At 39.2% G+C, this 18,930-nt stretch overlaps 1 long non-coding RNA gene across 1 annotated transcript; it reads right to left on the reverse strand.

The window, feature by feature from the left end:
• Positions 1 to 835: 835 nt before the first annotated feature.
• Positions 836 to 16,051, reverse strand: LOC122898728. The gene is made up of 3 exons (XR_006383038.1): positions 16,022 to 16,051; positions 15,116 to 15,344; positions 836 to 1,014 (listed from the first exon to the last, which is right to left on the reverse strand). It is a non-coding gene; the product is annotated as an uncharacterized LOC122898728 (long non-coding RNA).
• Between the last annotated feature and the right edge of the window lie 2,879 nt (positions 16,052 to 18,930).

Here is an 18,930-nt window from a genome sequence, read left to right on the forward strand (position 1 = left end):
GGGCTCTGAAACCAAGGCACCTTTGGCTTTGGGCAGGAATTCCAGGAGTCAGGGTGGAGAGCCCGGCCGCTTGGAGGTGGCTAGGACTTGAGTTGTGTTGAGTCTCTAGTGGCCAGCTTTTTTCCTAGCCAGAATTCTATGTATTCTTTAACAAGTCTAGAAGGCCTCCCATGGAAAGATTAGATTTCATAGTCCATCAGGAGTTGACACTCTGCATTTCCCCATTTCAGTGCCTGAGAAAAGAAAAAAGGTTTCCTGACAAGGAAAAATCGGTTATAAAAAATGAATAGATCATCTTTAAATCAGGACAGATCAGCCACTCCTGTGGCAGGAATGGCCCACCTACACTGACCACTATGTCATAGACATCAACCATCCTGGATACACTTAAGCCACATCAGACTACTCTGGACATATTGGTCCCCAGACATACCAACTATCCTGGACACCAATCATATACACCCACCACATTATGGAAACATTTTGTCAGTGTGACAGGGTCAGAGAAGGGGGTGCAGGCTAAAATTACTTAGAGACTTGAATGAACCATCTATGTGTTATCTATATAAAAACTTATGCATTTTTCCTATTTGAAGCCCCACCCCCAAAAATCCAAACAGCCCTATAATCTAATGCTCATGAAAGTCTCACCTAAAAATTTATAAATGTTGGCATTTGAGGTTAGGTAGCTAAACTCATTGAAGGTAAATGGCAGATGTCTAAACCTTAATCTTTCTACACACCTTACAAAAACCAGAGACCAAGGACAGCAAATAAAGTTACAATTAACTCACCACACAACACAATTATATCTACTACATAACAGGAAATAGAAGACTGCAAACTCCTATTTCATTTGAGTGGGAAAATACATACCTGAAATCAGTAGCACCAGCAGTGGAGCCGGTGTGGAAGTGGAGAGGTAGGCAGGAAATATTTGGGAAAAGTAATGAAAGGGCACAGCTTCTGGGAAACAACAAAGGAACTTGAAAGGAGGTGGCACCTCTTAGAGATCTGGTGATGGAGAGGGAAGAATAAAGAAGTTGGTGGAAATTTGGGGTTCTACAGAAATAAGAGTTTCATGAAAGCTAACATACTAAATTTTCCTTAACACTCCTCCCCTGCCCCCAAAAGATGCTCCTTATTAAAGAAATTGCATTTCACTGTACCAACTGAAGAAGGCACTCTTAAACTAAGAAAACTGGTAAGCCACTCAACTCCTTCAATCCCGTCTGTAGAAACACCGGATATAGGAAAATCTGAAGTCTTAAAAATCAAGAAAAGAAGGCTGGGGTGCCTGGGTGACTCAGTGGGTTGGGCCTTGGCCTTTGGCTTAGGTCATGGCCTCAGGGTCCTGGGATGGCGCCCCTGGGATAGAGCCCCGCATCGGGCGCTCTGCTCAGCAGGGAGCCTGCTTCCCCCTTTCTCTCTGCCTGCCTCTCTGCCTACTTGTGATCTCTCTCTGTCAAATAAATAAATAAAATCTTTAAAAAAAAAAAAAGAAGGCAGACAACCTCCACACAAAGTAACTTTTAAAAGGAATAGGTTAAAACTTCTTCAGCCTATGAAAATACTCAAGACCCAACCTTGAGGCAGAAAAAAACCACCACAACTCTCCAATATGAGTCAAATATGGTCAGACAATAACAGACATGAAAAAACATCACAAATCAGAAATTCACAAGTGCAGAAAAAAAGTGGGCACAAAACAAAAGTTTGTGAAATAAGAATTGCCTGAACACAAAAAAGTGAGGGAAAAGATAATGGTCCCCCAAATTAAGACTAAACTGCAAGGTACACAAAAAAGAAATGATTAAACAAAGCATGAAAAGGAGACATAGGAACATGAAATGAAAATTTGCCAGGGAATTAAAATAAAAAGTAAAAAACTCAGAAAATAATAGCTTTAGAAGACAAAGAAGATTTAACACACCTATAATTGAATTATGTAAGAAAAAAAACCCCATAAAACCAATGTTTAATGCTATAATCTTATAAAAACTTACAAAAGATAAACCCTGAATCTACATATTAAAAACGTACACTGTGGAGCTGTGAGAACTGACTCAATATAGTGAACTTTGTTTTCCTAGATATAGTAGAATATCTAGGAAAACACCTCTCAGCCTCTGGACAAAAAGACCAAGTGATTCAAATACAAAGCAAAATAACAATGGAGCCACATTGTCAAGGAAAGAAATTGTGAACTACAGATGTTATATCCAGGCAAGCTGACTTTCAATTATCAAACAAATGTGGCACAAAATGTTTATAGTTGCTGCCACTGGGTGAAAGGGACCAAGGGTAGTATTCTTTTAACTTTTCTGTAGATAGAAATTTTTCTAAATACTAAGTTGGGGGAAATCTCAAGTTTAAAAAAGTATTGACTAATTATTGATCTCTCAATTCCTTTCTCCAGCTTCTGGCAACAACTTTTATACGTTCTATCCATGGATTTGCCAATTCTGGACATTTCATATAAATGGAATCATATAAGTGGACTTTTGTGATTGGCTTTTTCACTTAGTGTAATGTTTTCAAGGTTCATCCATTTTGTAGCATAGATCAATACCTCATTCCTTTTTGTAGCTGAGTAGTATTCTATTGTGTGGATATACAACATTGTGTTTATTCATTCATCAACTGATGAACACTTGTGTTTTTCCACTTTTTGGCCATTATGAATAATGCTGCATGAACATTTGTGTATAAGTTTTTGTGGACACATATATTCTTAATTCTCTTGACTATATAGCTAAGAGTCAACTTACTGGGTCATATGGTAACCCTATGTTTAACTTTTTGAGGAACAGCCAAACTATTTCCCAAAGGGGTTTCACTACTTTACATTCCCACCAGCAATGAATGTGAGTTCCAGATTTTTCACATCTTTGTCAACACTTGCTGTTGTGTCCTTTGGATTATAGCCATCCTTGTGGATGTGAAGTGGTATCCTGTTGTGATTTTGATTTACATTTTCCTAGTGATGTCAAGCATCTTTCATATTCATTATTGGTCACTTGTATATCTTTTTTGGAGAAATATCTATTTAAATCTTTTGTCCATTTAAAAACTGCGTTATCTTTTTATTGTTGTGTTTTAAGAGTTTTTTTATATATATACTGTATACTAGACTCTTTTCAGATCTAAAATTTGCAGTATTTTCTCCCATTTTGTAGGTTTTTCACTTTTTAAAAAAATATCTTATTTATTTATTTGACAGGCAGTGACCACAAGTAGGCAGAGAAGCAGGCAGAGAGAGAGAGAGAGAGAGAGAGAGAGGTGGAAGCAGGCTTCCCGCCAAGCAGAGAGCCCCAATGCGGGGCTCGATCCCAGAACCCTGGTGTCATGACCTAAGCCAAAGGCAGAGGCTTTAACCCACTGAATCACCCAGGTGACCTGGTTTTTCACTTTGGAAATACAAAAGTTTTTAATTTTTTAAAAAGATTTTATTTATTTGAGAGAAAGAGAGTATGAGCAGGGGAAGGGGCAGAGGGAGAGGAGAAGCAGACTTCCCACTGAACAGGTTGCCCAACACAGGGTTCCATCCCAGGACCTTGAGATCATTACCTGAGCTGATGTCAGATGCTTAACTGACTGGTCCACCCAGGTACCCCCCAATTTTTTTATTTTGATGAAGTCCAATTTGCCTACTTTTTCTTTTGTTGTATTTTTGGTGTCATATTTAAGAAACCATTACTTAATCCATAGTCACAAAGACTTACATTTATATTGTCTTACAAGAATTTTGTAGTTCTTATGTTTAGGTCCTTGATCTAATTTGAGTTAATTTTTGTATATGGTGTGAGGTAGGAGGTCCAGTAATTCTTTGTATGATATACAGATGTCCCAGCACGTTTAGTTGGAATGACTATTCTTTCTCCACTGAGTTGTCTTCATTATTTGGTTGAAAATCAACTGGACATACATACATAGTTTATTTCTGGGTTCTTAATTCTGTCTCATTGATCTATACATCTATCCTTATACTAGTACTGCACAGTCTTGATTACTGTAGCTTTGTCATACCTTTTGAAATAGAAAATGTGAGTTCTCCAAATCTGTTACCTTTCAAGAATGTTTTCACTCTTCTGGGTCTCTTGCATTTCCAGATGTAGTTTATATTTTATTTTATTTTTATTTTATTGCACTGCATTTTTAAAGATTTATTTATTTATTAGAGAGTGAGAACAGGGGAAGAGGGGCAGAAGGGGAGGAAGAGGAAGAGAGAAAATCTCAAGTAGGCTCCAATGCCCAGCATGGAGCCCGATCTAGGGCTCTGTCCCAGGACTCTGAAATCATGACCTGAGCCAAAGTCAAGAGTTGGGAGCTCAACCAACTGAGCCACCCATGCACCTCTCCGTGTGTATTTTATTTTATTTTTTAAAGATTTTATTTATTTATTTGACAGACAGAGATCACAAGTAGGCAGAGATGCAAGCAGAGAGAGAGAGAGGAGGAAGCAGGCTCCTTGCTGAGCAGAGAGCCCAATGTGGGACTCAATCCCAGGACCCTGAGACCATGACCTGAGCTGAAGGCAGAGGCTTAACCCTCTGAGCCACCTACGTGCCCCTCCATGTGTATTTTAGAATCAGCTTGTCCTTGTCAATTTTTGCAAAAAAGACAGGTGGGATTTTGATAGGGTTTGTGGTTTGATGTGTAGATACATTTGGGGAATATTGCCATCTTAATAATATATAGTCTTCCAATCCATGAACATGTGATGTGTTTCTATTTAATTTTTCTTCAATTTCTTTCAGTGATATTTTGTGATTTTTAAAAAAGATTATTTATTTTGAGAGAGAAGTGAGCGAGCATGAGTGAGGGGAGGGGTAGAGGGAGAGAGAGAAAATCTCAAGCAGACTCCCCACTGAGCATAGAGCCTGATGCAGGGCTCAATCTCATGAGCCCAAATCAAGAGTGGGATGCTCGGGACGCCTGGGTGGCTCAGTTGGTTAAGCGGCTGCCTTCGGCTCAGGTCATGATCCCAGCGTCCTGGGATCGAGTCCCACATCGGGCTCCTTGCTCTGCCGGGAGCCGGCTTCTCCCTCTGACTCTGCCTGCCGCTCTGTCTGCCTGTGCTTGCTGTCTCTCTCTCTGACAAATAAATAAATAAAATCTTAAAAAAAAAAAAAAAGAGTGGGATGCTCAATTGGCCAAGATTTCCAGGTGCCCTGATATTTTGTGTTTTTTACTGTATAAGTCTTGTACACTTTTAAAATTTTTATTCCTCGGTATTTTGTTCTTTTGATGCAATTGTAAATGGAACTATTTCCTTAATATTTTCAGATTGTTCATTGCTAGTGTGTAGACATACAATTGATTTTTATATATTGATTTTGTATCCTGACACCTTGCTGAAATTCTTTTTTAACTCTAATAATTATTCATTCTTATCCTCAAATTATCCCAGATTTGTCAAGTAGGATTGACTTCAAGTTGTCCTTGATTCTTTTTGATATGACTTCGTCAGTGTTTGAACACTGACTTGATTCTTGGCATATGATCTCAGAGACATCTTGGAATTTCCCTTCTAAGACCTCGTATTAGCCATTTCTCTGCAGAGCTCTAGTTTCTTTTGGTGGGGTATGATATTTAGAAACCACAAAGATCTTGGTACCAGATGTGCTCTAGTGACATTAGACAGGATTAAGAAATATATATATATTTTTCTGCTTTTTATTTTTTTAATTTTTTGTATTGGGGTATAATTAGCATACAGTGCTATATTGGTGTAGGTGTACAGTATAATGATTCAACAGTTCTGTACATTACTCAGTGCTCATCATAATAAGTGTACTCTTAATCCCTTTTATTTACTTCACCCATGCTTCCAGCCATCTCCCCTCTGGCAACCACCAGTTTGTTCCCTGTATTTAAGAGTCTGTTTTTTTTGTCTTTTTTCTTTGCTCATATGTTTGTTTATTAGGTTCCGCATATGAGTGAAATTACATGGTATCTATCTCTCTCCATCTGAGTTATTTCACTTAGCATTATACACTGTAGGAAATGGCAAGATCTTTTCTTTTTTTATGGCTGAGGAATATTCCTCTGTGTGTGTGTGTGTGTGTGTGTTTGTGTGTGTTCATCAATAACCTATCGAAGGACACTTGGGTTGCTTCCATATATTGGCTATTGTAAGTAATGCTGCAGTAAACATAGGAGTGCACATATCTTTTCAAATTAATGTTTTTGTTTTCTTCAGGTAAGTATCCAGTAGTGGAATTACTGGATCATATGGTAATTCCATTTTTAATTTTTTGAGGAACCTCCATTTCCACAGTGGCTGCACCAGTTTGCATTCCTACCAACCGTGCACAAGGATTCCTTTTTCTCCACATACTCCCCAACACTTGTTTTTTCTTGTGTTGTTAATTTTAGCCATTCTGACAGGTGTGAGGTGATATCTCATTGTGGTTTTGATATGCATTTTCCTGATGATGAGTGATGTTGAGCATCTTTTCATGTGTGTGCTGGCCAACTCTATGTTTTCTTTGGAAAAATGTCTATTCAGGACCTCTGCCTAATTTTAATTTAATTATTTAGGGTTTTTGCTATTAATTTGTGTAAGTTCTTTATATAGTTTGGTTATTAACCCCTCATTAGATAACATCATATGCAAGTATCTTCTCCCATATAGGCTTTTTGTTTTGTTGATGGGTTTCTGTACTGTTCAAAAGATTTTTATTTTGGTATAGTCACAACAGTTTGATTTTGCTTTTGTTTCCCTGCCTCAGGAAACCTAACTAGGAAAATGTTTTGTTTTAAGATTATTTATTTATTTATTTATTTGACAGAGGGAGTACAAGTGGGGGAGAGGTAGAAGCAGGCTCCCTACAGGAAGCCTGGGGCGGGCCTCTTTACCAGGACTCTGACATCATGACCTGAGCCACAGGCAGACACTTAACTGATTGAGTGACCCAGGTGCCCTAGAAAAATGTTTGTATGAAAAAAATAAAAAGTTTCTATGGCCAATGAAAAGAAATTACTGCCTATGTTTTCATCAGGAGTTTTATGGTTTCAGGTCCCACATTTAAGTCTTTGAACCATTATGAAATTTTTTATTGTTTATAGTATTAAAAAGTCATCCAGTTTCATTCTTTTGCAAAAACTACTAAGCACCAGGTGTGCTTATTGTTATTGTTATGACATGTTAAGAAACATATATATGTTTAAATTGTGTTTTAACATATTTAACATTTATTTTATTTTATATTTATTTATATAACATTTATTATATATAACATTTAACATATGTTAAAATATTTTTAAATTAATACAAATTAAATATATATTAAATACATTTAAGTTATAAGTTAATACTGCTAGTTCTAACTTAAACTTAAGCATTACAAAATTTTTCCATTCTCTTTTTTATTTTATATCTTCCTTCTTATAGTGAAAATAGGGGTTTTTATTGATGATATATTTACTTATTTGCTTTATCCAGCTGCTACTCCTAATGTCATGTAAATCAACCCATAGTTTTTTTCAGAAGCTAAGATGTTTTTCTTTTTAAAAAATTGCCAGTTAAATAGTGTGCTTGGTGATCTAGTTGATTTTTTTTTTTTAAAGATTTTATTTATTTATTTGACAGACAGAGATTACAAGTAGGCAGAGAGGCAGGCAGAGAGAAGGAAGCAGGCTCTCCACTGAGCAGAGAGCCCGATGCCGGGCTCGATCCCAGGACACTGGGATCATGACCCGAGCTGAAGGCAGAGGCCTTAACCCACTGAGCCACCTAGGCGCCCCAATCTAGTTGATTTTTTTAAAAATTCTATTTATTTGGCAGAGAGAGATCACAAGCAGGCAGAGAGGCAGGCAGAGGGAGAGGGGGAAGTAGGCTCCCCGCTGAGCAGAGACCCCCCCGATGCGGGACTTGCTGGGATCATGACCTGAGCTGAAGGCAGGGGTTTTAACCCATGGAACCACCCAGGCACCCCGTGATCTAGTTGATTTACATTCTAGTGCCAGCTCCTTATCTTCTTGACCATGGGTACCAATCTGCTGACTGGCAGTTGGCTATTGATTTTTATATGCCAGTTTTATATTCTACTATGTTAAGGAATTCTTTTATTATTTCTTTCTTTTAGCATTGATTCTCATGGGCCTTATGCTTATAATATCTTCACATAGTTCTATGCATTTTCCATTTCTTAATTCTAATTATTTTCTCTTGTCTGACTGAATTGGCTAATATTTTCAACACACTAATAGTAGTTAAATAGTAGTGGGGACAATGGCACCCTTACCTTGTTCGTGACTTTAGAAGGAATGCCTCTCATGTTTCTCCATTACATAGAAATTCTTAAATTTCCTATTTCAGAAGCTGGCTATATCTCTTCCATTGATTTTTTTTCCTAAGAAGTTTTAATGACATGACTATATTATATCCCACTGACTTCTGTGTTTTTGTTTTTTTAAGATTTTATTTATTTATTTGACAGAGAGAGAAACAGCGAGAGAGGGAACACAAGCAGGGGTAGTGGAGAGGGGGAAGCAGACTTCCTGCCAAGCAGGGAGCCCCACACGGTGCTCCATTCCTGGACCCTGTGATCATGACCCGAGCCAAAGGCAGATGCTCAACAACCGAGCCACCCAGACACCCCTGATTTCTGTTTTTATTTTTAGTATCTGTTCCTTGTGCTTTCTTTTGAGTCAGCTTGGCTTTTTCTAGCCTTTTGAGTTGAGAATTTAATTCATTTATATTCATTGCATCATTTTATGTGAATTTAAGACTGAAATTTCATGTGATTATTATATATTACAAATCTCAAATGTAACATTTTTCTTTAGAACAGCCTTAGAGATTTTTCAGTTTTGTTTTGTGTAGTTTTTTTACACAAAGACTGTTTCATAGTTTTCCTTCTAAATTTCTATGTGAAAGGGCTTTTGATTTTTAAAATTTTGATATTTCTAGCATTATTCCATTGTGGTAAAAAATTTTTTTGTATTATTTCTATGTTTTGGAACTTTTAAAAAAATTTATTTGTTTATTTGACAGAGAGAAAGAGATTGCAAGTAGGCAGAACAGCAGGCAGAGAGAGAGAGGGGAAAGCAGGCTTCTCACTGAGCAGACAACCTGCTGTGGGGCTCAATCTTAGGACCCTGAGATCATGACCTGAGCCGAAGGCAGAGGCTTAACCCACTGAGCCACACAGGTGCCCCTATGTTTTGGAACTTTTGAACTTTTTGTCAAGTTTTGTGACTTTTCCATGAATACTTGAAAAGAAGGTATGTTTTCTATTATTACACATCTGCATTTAAGTTTGTCTGTTAGAAGTCTGTACTTCTCAAACTCCCCTAATATGGGATATGCCAGTTAGCCAAAACTGGAAAAAGGAAGAAAATTTCATATTTTACAATTATCCTAAAGGGTTTTTCTGTTTTATGCTCTGTCACTTATCCCTTGGTTATATTTTTTTTTCTGGCGCCAAAAAGACAGTTCAAAGAAGGATGTGAAGTTTTGTTTTTGTTTTTACATTTTAAAAAATTATAGAAATGATATGTGCTTAGTAAAGAAAAATGGGGTGTGGTATAAATTAATAACAGTCCCATTGCCCGAGTATAGCCATTGTTGATAGTTTGGTAATGTCATTCCAATTTCTTTTCACCTGTGTATACATTTTCCTTACATATAATTATAGTAACAATTTTTTTTAAGATTTTATTTATTTAGGGGCACCTGGGTGGCTCAGTGGGTTAAAGCTTCTGCCTTCAGCTCAGGTCATGATCCCAGGGTCCTGGGATAGAGCCCTGCATCGGGCTCTTTGCTCAGTGGGGAGCCTGCTTCCCCCTCTCTATCTGCCTGCCTCTCTGTCTGCTTGTGATCTCTGTCTGTCAAATAAATAAATAAATAAATAAATATTTTTTTAAAAAAAAGATTGTATTTATTTATTTGACAGAGAGAGAGAGAGGCCACTAGTAGGCAGAGAGGCTGGCAGAGACAGAGACGGAAGCAGGCTCCCTGCCAAGCAGAGAGCCCGATGTGGGGCTTGATCCCAGGACCCTGAGATCATGACATGAGCCGAAGACAGAGGCTTAAACCACTGAGCCACCCAGATGCCCTATAGTAATAATTATTATGGATTTATATTCCTTTTTCTTGTTGGCATTACAGGAAAATAATTTCCATATATTAACATATTCTCTTCCTAAATACTGTTTTTAGTAGTTCACATGTGGACATTATCTATTCTTTTATAATTGGATTTTTAACTTTTTTGCTAAGTAGAAATCTGTTCTTCTAATTTATGAACATTACAAATTGATATATAACATTCACATAGTACAGAAAAATAAAAAAATAGTGCCCTTAATTCTTTCATCTAGAGGGTAGACTTGACTAGTATCATGGTTCCCAGTTTTCTGGGTATCGCCCTACTCATCATAAATGCAACCACAGTTTACTAATCTATAACCTTTTTTTTTTTAAACTCAGCAATGCTGTTAACAGTGACAATGACAACAAAAACCCTCCAATCTTATTTTACACCAAAAAATGACCTTGTGTAAGATGAAAATTTTTTTTTGTTTCAAATTTCTATTGCAAAAATCTTCAAACATATGTATTGGGAGAGAGAGAGAATGGGTCACTGCGTGCCATGTGAGCCAGCATGCATCTTCAACACTCATCAACTCTTGGGCCATCTTATTTCATTTATATCCTCACCCATTTCCCCACTCTCAGATTATCTGCCGTAATTCACTGAACTCCAGGCTCAATGATGATTCAGAACTTCATGAAGTCGTGCACATTTTTCAAGGCCCTTTGCAATCTGGTCCTGACTAACTTTCCAGTTGCATCTCTTGCCACATCCCCAGTGAGCCCTACACTCAAGCAATTTCAAAGTAAGTTAAGGCCACATCATTCTTCAAACATGCCTTGCTCTTTTGGGCCTCTGTGTCTTTGTATATGCTATTCTATTTTCCTGAAATGTTTCTTCTTCTCTTCTCTGGGGGTCAAACCTTTCTTTACCTCTCATGGTCCAGCTCACATCACCTTATCCATCAGGCTTCTTTAAACTCTTCCTCTGGGGTGCCTGGGTGGCTCAGTTGGTTAAGCGACTGCCTTTGGCTCAGGTCATGATCCTGGAGTCCCAGGACTGAGTCCTGCACAGGGCTCCCTGCTCAGTGGGGGGTCTGCTTCTCCCTCTGACCCTCTCCCTTCTCATCCTCTTTCTCTGAAGTAAATAAATAAAATAAAAAAAAAAAAACCCTCCTCCTCTGAATATTCCTGAACCACTTTGTACTACTTCTAATTTTGCCCTTATCACACTGCACCTTCTCAAGCAGGGTGGGGGCCGGCCTGCCACAGGGCCTGATATGAGGGAAAAACTTGGTAAACAGAGTCCGTTGAAAATTTTGAAAAGTATGCTTTCTAAAAATTTTTAAATTTTTATTTATCTTTTTAAAAAAATTTTATTTACCCATCCACCAAAGAGAGAGAGAGACAGCACAAGCAGGCAGAGTGGCAGGCAGAGGCCACGAGAGAAGCAGGCTCCCTGCTGAGCAAGGAACCCAATGCTGGACTTGATCCCAGGACCACAGGATCACGACCTAAGCCAAAGGCAGGGGCCTAACCAACTGAGCCACCCAGGCATCCGAAAAGTATGCTTTAAATAGACATAAACATTTAAATCTATAATAGTATTAAGAGAAAATAGAAAAGACTTAGTTTTATAATACTGAAGTGTAAAGCCATTCATAATTAAGACATTTATAAAATAAAAGATGAAGAGCCTTGACTGTAATAAAGACTTAAATTTTATGTATAGGTAAATACTCTAAAGAATTAGAAGAAGGGATGCCTGGGTGGCACAGTCAGTTAAGCATCTGACTCTTGGTTTTGGCTCAGGTCATGATCTCAGAATTGTGAGATCGAGCCTGATGTCAGGCTCCACGCTCAGTGTGGGGTCTGCTTGGGATTCTCTCTCCTTCTCCCTCTGCCCTTCCCACTCATGTGTGCACGCGCTCTCCCTCTCTCAAATAAATACATATTAAAGAATTAAAAGAGAAGTGACTAATGTGAAGGGAAATTTTACAGTATATATAATAGAATATTGATATCCTACTGTATAAAGAGCTCCTACAAATCAGTAAGAGAGAAACTCAATAGAAAAATGGTTGAGGGGCACCTGGGTGGCTCAGTGGGCTGAACCTCTGCCTTCAGTTCGGGTCATGATCCCAGGGTACTGGGATCGAGCCCTGCATCGGGGGGGGGTCTCTGCTCAGCAGGGAACCTGCTTCTTCACCTCTCTCTGCCTCTCTGCTTGCTTGTGATCTCTGTCTGTCAAATAAATAAATAAAATCTTAAAAAAAAATGGTTGAAAGATATGAACACATAATACACAAAAGAAACGCAAATGGCAAATAAACATATGAAAGTTGTTTAAACCTCTCTCACCATGGCAGTGTGCACAAAAGAGCCAGGGTGTTTGAATTGGAGAGTTATGGCAAGGAAGGAATTTGATTAATATTTCTAGATATTTTCTTGTGATTTTTTTACTTGTACTTAATTCATATGTGGAAATGTAGAATAAAGGTAAAAAGTATATGGAAAAGTATATGTTAAGTAGTTAACAGTGGCTGCTTCTGGGGAAGGCAGTGGAATGGGCGGAGCTTCAACCCTGCCATGTGCCTGGAAGGAGACAGCTTGATACTTGTGAACCCCATTAATGACTCTACACAACTCCAAACTAGAGGTCTGGAAAAACTGACATGTACAAAACAGATTCCTCCTGGGGTGCCTGGGTGGCTCAGTGGGTTAAGTAAGCATCCAACTCTTGATTTCAGCTCAGGTCACGACTGCACAGTCATGAGTTTAAGCCAAGAGTTGGGCTCCACTCTGGGTGTAGAGCCTACTTAAAAAACAAAAACTAAAAGCAAACCAACAAAGACTCTTCCTTTTCTTCCTTGCTTGCTGATTCTTTATAAAGAGAGTTTATTGTCACCTCTCTATTATCTCCTCTAGACCAGGGATATGACTAATAAGTGAGAGAGTCATCATATGAGTTTCTGATCTTTATATATTTAAGTTTCAGTTGGATTCTTCAGTGGACCCCAAACCCTAATTTATCTCTATTGTTTCAAACTCCTCCTGTATTGAATTTTGTTTTGTCACCAAAGCTGTCAGAGAGTAGTAAAGTACACAGATACATTCTCTCTTTCACCATGCCTGACTGTCTTTTGGTTCCAGTCTGAACAGTCTAAACAGAGAGGGTCAGGATCCAATAGAACATGCAGTTCCAGAATGAGACTCTTGGCAAAAATCAGTGGAAGGGGAAGCAGATTCATGTATGTGGAGCAAGGTCACACTTTTTTTCATCATACACAGGACTCCCTTCTTGGCCTTGGATGCTTCAGTGATTTAGGTAGAAATAAAATCATATTCACATTTACAGCTGGGAGAGATCACTGTCTCGTTAAAAGAATCAAGATTTCAAAAGACTTTGCATCTAGATCAAAACAATAAAATGCAGTTTAATGGAAATAAATGCCAAGTCCCACAATTAAGTAAAAAAAAAAATCATTTGCAGAAGTACAGAATGAGAGGAACTTGGCTGGGTCACAATTGTTATGGGAAAAAAAAAGTGAGATTTTAGATGATTCTACACTAGACTGTACCCTAGCCTAACGTTAAAAAATCTCCCACTCCCCCCAAAACAACTGAAATAATCTTAGCTCCTATAATAGAAATGTAGTATGGTGTTCAGATTAGTGGAGCTCATCATATCATTCATTCTATCAGCATTGAAAATATTTCCAGATATTTTATTAGTGAAAAATATGAATGATATATAGATTATAATGCTATTTATGTTAAAAATGTGCATGTGTGTAATAGATATGACTTAGTCTTACATTTACATCTCAAAATTTAGTTGCGGAAGTAAAACCTTCATAAGTGTTTTTTTAATGCACTTTTAAAATATTTTAAAAAAATTAATGAATCCCTTCTCATGGCCATGCATCTTTGTAGACATTGATTATGCAGTATTTGGGCAGTATCTGAAATACTTGAGAAAATTCTGGGCTCTACTTTTTATAAAGATGTGAAAGAAGAAAATATTCAGAGAGTGGAAAGAGCACAGAAGGAGAAGGAAGGTGTGAAGGTAAAGGGCTGGGTGTGGGGAGAGGACAAGAATGCAGATTCTTCAGATGTCAAAGAGCTGTGATGAGAAGGTTCAAGGCAGAACTAAGGCATGTGACTAAATGCTATAAAGGAAGAGAAATCTAAACAAGGAAGGCCTATAACAGTTACAAGTATCCCATTATGGATAGGGCTGAGTTCCCACTGTGTTCCCTGCCAACTGGGAGGATGGTGAGGACAATGTGAACAACAATGGTTACTATTTGTTATTTACTAAGTGTTTTTCACACATGATCTCATTTAATCTTCACAACAGTGCAATGAAGCTCAGAGAAGTTAAGGAAGTTGCCTGAGGTTTTAGTGCCCGCCTCATAAAAGAAGGGACAGTCCAGTATGTCTGCTCTCATTAGTAAAATTTCTTAGCAAAATAATAGTTCAGCTTATTTGAATATCCAGTATAGAGTTTAACAACAGTAAATGTTCAGTGTACATTAGTTGAATGAGAATGAATCAGCATAAATGGGCAAGAAACAGAATGTAATAGAAATAGGTACTGGGGAAAAAAAAAAAAAGGCTTCAGAATAAAATACACACAGCCTCTGCCATGGCTGTAAATCTTGAGATAAGCCTGATGGACATGAAGCATGTTTCTGGAGTAGTGCTATCCAATAGAACTTTCTGCAATGATAGAAACATTCTGTAACTCTGCTCTGCAGTATAGTAGCCACTAGCCACATGTGGCTATTGAGCACTTGCAATGTGGCTAGTTCAACAGAGGAACTGATTTAATTTTCATTAATTTTATTAATCAATTTAAATTTATTAATAAATTTAACTTTGTTAATCAAATTTAAATAGTCACATATAGCTTAGTGGATACTGTATTGGATGATGTAGAAGCTTCGATTTCCCTTGCATCTCTGCCCATGCTTGCAAGAAGGGCCCATGCCTTGTAAATTGTTTGGAGGACACACAAGGATAACAGTTGTGCTGCCAGATGCAGTCTGCTCACCCTGGGCTCACCTGGGTGGAGTCCAGGCTGGTTGAGGGATCAGAGGAAGCATCAGCAAAACTAACTTCTCAGGGCAGCAGGAACTTTGATCTCATTGGTAGGATGCCCAGGTGCCCCAAGCAGATCAGCCAGAAAGCAACCCTTAGGGAAGAAGTCATGGCTGGAAGGCTGTGTGAGCCTCTTGCAGGACAGGACCGCCTCCAGTCACTCAATGGTCATGACTCCCAGAGTTCACTGTCACTAAGTTCATGTGGACAAAACAAAGACCAGGAAGGCTTATGGAATTTTAGGATGCTTCATTGACCCCTTAGTGCACGCCATAGTTTCCCCCAACCTGGTCCGTAAAAGGAGTCACAAATCTATATCTTTCCCACTTAACCTTGTACCACCGTCTGCATCTTTCTCCAAGCTTTAACCACACAGGTCTTCTCTGTTCCTGCCTAGAATGCACCAAGTCCCAGTAGACTACCATGATTAAGAGTACAAATTCTGTAGCCACATTGCTAGAGTTCAGAGCCTTCCTTTGCCACTCACTAGCAAGGAATTAACATTTCTGTGCCCCAGTTTCTCCATTTGTAAAGCAAAAATAATAACAGTACTTACCTCAAAAGGTTGCTAGAAGGATTAAATGCACAAACACACAAAGTGTTTTGTTCACTACCTGACCCATAATAAATATTATGAAGTGTTGGTTATTCCTAGTAGTAACTGTCTTACTATGTTAGTGTTTGTCTGTACCTTCAGTATTTCCCCCCAGGTCAACTGGTCATGCTGCAGTTTTCAAAGTTAATGTCATCTTTTTAGGAAGACTTTTCTTCTTGGTGAGTTTTAATTTTCACTCCCTCCCCACTCCCAGTTAAACGTTTTAGCAGTGCTAGTATGCTGGGCTTTTCTTTCCCAGCCCATGTTCTACTCACACGATTATCTGTTTGGATGATGGATTGTTTAATGTCTTTCTCCTCTTCTGGAGTGAAAGAACGATACTTGTCCAGTCGTTCAGAGTTGTGTCCAGGGGGCTAGTGCAGTATCTGTTCAAGATAGTTGTTTAAAGAAAGGAAGAATTCATGGAGGCATGTCAGTATCATAGGAGAAGGCAACCCCACATTTCAAATGAAGCTCATAGAACAAGCTCTCTCGAGTATTCATATCATCAAGATCCTCCTCCACTCCGCAACACCTTTTGCTCTGTTCGCATAGTTCAGTTCTATCATCACTAACAACCTACCGTGATAAGAAGCAGAGGTAGTTATTCATAAGAGAGGGAAACATAAACCATCGAATGTAAATCAGGGAAATTTGTTCTCAGAGGTGACATCAAATAATCTCGTTTGTTTTTCTGGGGCCCCTTGGGAGGTGGTGATCTACAGCACCAGCTAACCTTCCCTTGAAAGTGTCCATCTGGCATCATGTTGCCAGGGATACCCCTCGGAGTCCTTGGACGCTGCGTACAGCCTCTGTAGGTGCATTACTAAGAGGATTCTAACTGCTCTAACATCGCAGGTCTCCATGGCTGGACATGGCAAAGGTGCTTCTTGCTCACATCGCAGGCCAGCGTGACTGATGGAGAAGGGAAGGGATTTGTTTCATTCACTCATTCAGGAGCCCGGGCTGCCTCTGAATGGCAGCTCTACCATTATTCAGGACTTCAAAGTCAACTACTGAGCCTCTGACTCCAGCCAGCTTATGTCTGAAGGAAGAGAGCTTGAAAAGTCTTCAGAGGCCAGACCTCTAAGATATCATTTCTCCTCCATTCCCTTAGCCAGACTTATCACATGGCCATGATCAACTGCCAGTTAGGGTGGGAAAGTAGTTGACCTGCTTTCCCAGGAAGGAGAGAGGTGTGGGCATTGGTGGACACCAGCCATCTCCGTCACAAAAGTAAATTGCTATCAGGAGAACAACACCACACAGCCCATACAGTGGTGTTAAGAACTCCATTTTTGGGACGCCTGGGTGGTTCAGTTGGTTAAGCAGCTGCCTTCGGCTCAGGTCATGATCCCAGCGTCCTGGGATTGAGTCCCACATCGCGCTCCTTGCTCTGCAGGGAGTCTGCTTCTCCCTCTGCCTCTGCCTGCCACTCTGTCTGCCTGTGCTCGCTCTCGCTCTCTCTCTGACAAATAAATAAATAAAATCTTAAAAAAAAAAAAAAAGAACTCCAATTTTAACTTTAATTTACTTCAACCAAAAAAAGGAGCACGTACACATTTTAAGCTTTAAAAGCATGCAGGCTTTTCCTGAAGGAATCACACCAAGACCCTAACTTGCAAAGGTACTCTCCAGCAGAAGAGGTGAGGACTGTAAGCCCCACGGATAAGGCTACCATCCCGTGAGTGGCAGCTGAGCTCCTAGTGAAGCCCACCTTATTCCCATTCACCTTTCACCACCCATTTTTAAAAATTTATTTATTTTAGGGGCACCTGGCTGGCTCAGTGGGTTAAAGCCTCTGCCTTCAGCTCAAGTCATGATCCCAGGGTCCTGGGATGGAGCTCCACATCAGACTCTCTGCTCCTCGGGGAGCCTGCTTCCTCCTCTCTCTCTGCCTCTCTGCCTACTTGTGATCTCTGTCTGTCAAATAAATAAATAAAATCTTAAAAAAAAAAGTCAGATTAGTTCAAAGAAAGCTTAAAAAATAAAAGAAATAGCAAGGTATGAAGAAAAAAATCATTAATAATCACACAACTGGGTTGTCATTTTCAAAAAGGCTTCTGACAAGGAGACTGAAGAAAGAAGAGAGGAACCCCCAAATCACCCTCCCTAAGGCCCTGTAAACCATTCCCATGGCCCTGTCCTTCTCCACCTTGAAAGCTTCCCAACTACACATCTGTAAGGAACCACTCACCCCATACTTCATTTCCCATCCACTAAGGCATACATTTAAACTCTGAGCTATGGAGCAAAACTTTTCAGAAAGGTCCTTTGTCCTTGGGTAGATTTTCCAGTCTCCACATAAAGGCTCTTCTTTAACAGAGAAGAGTTGAGTACAAAAACCTTTTGTTATAGCATGTTTGTGTCACTCACAAGAGGAAGGTGAGGGTTAGCATAGCCTGAAACTTATGTCAGACAAGTCCAGATGCTTTATAAAGGTAAATTTACATTTTATCTATAAAGTAATTCCCCGAGACAGATATTATTTTCCCAATTTTACAGAAGAGAAAACTAAGGCACAGAGAGGCTAGTAAGTCACCCAGGGTTACCTAGAAGTGAGTCGTTATGTTCCTTTAATCACTCTTCTCCACTGCCCTTAAGCTCCAGACATGATGGAGAAAATAGGAAGGAGGCTTTCTGGAAAAGCTCCTTGGAAATGGGGTGTTTTCTGGACTAGGTTGGGCTGCATATTAAGTTACAGGTTAGAAAACCTTTCTTGATCATCTCTGGCAGAGGATGTTTCTTGCCAAGGCATCACCTTAATTCTGGCTTCTGCCTGGTAATCCCAGCCCCTGGATACATCTCTCTTGCCCTTCTTAGCCTCGAGAGGTAGTGACTTTGTACAGCTGCTACTCTTAGGACTACATCAAGCTCATCACTCCCTTGCAGTAACATCCCTTCGTTCTGATGTAAAATGAAACCAGAAGTAATATATCTTATTGAGAACTGCTTCCTTTCCAAGTCTGGTGCTCAGGGCAGAGAATCCTATGAATATTAAGCAAGTGTCAGATGCAAAAATGGGGAGCTTAGTTTATGGAGGAAAGATAGATCTTCAAGTACATTTTTTCCAATACAATATGGAAAGAGCCACTGAGCTATGTGTGATGTCTTGTGGGTACACAAGATCGGGGTCAATTAGCCAGGCAAGAATGATGGTTGTCATACCTACGTCCTCTGTGAC

This window comes from Neovison vison, chromosome 2, assembly GCF_020171115.1.
Source record: "Neovison vison isolate M4711 chromosome 2, ASM_NN_V1, whole genome shotgun sequence".
Taxonomy (NCBI): domain Eukaryota; kingdom Metazoa; phylum Chordata; class Mammalia; order Carnivora; family Mustelidae; genus Neogale; species Neogale vison.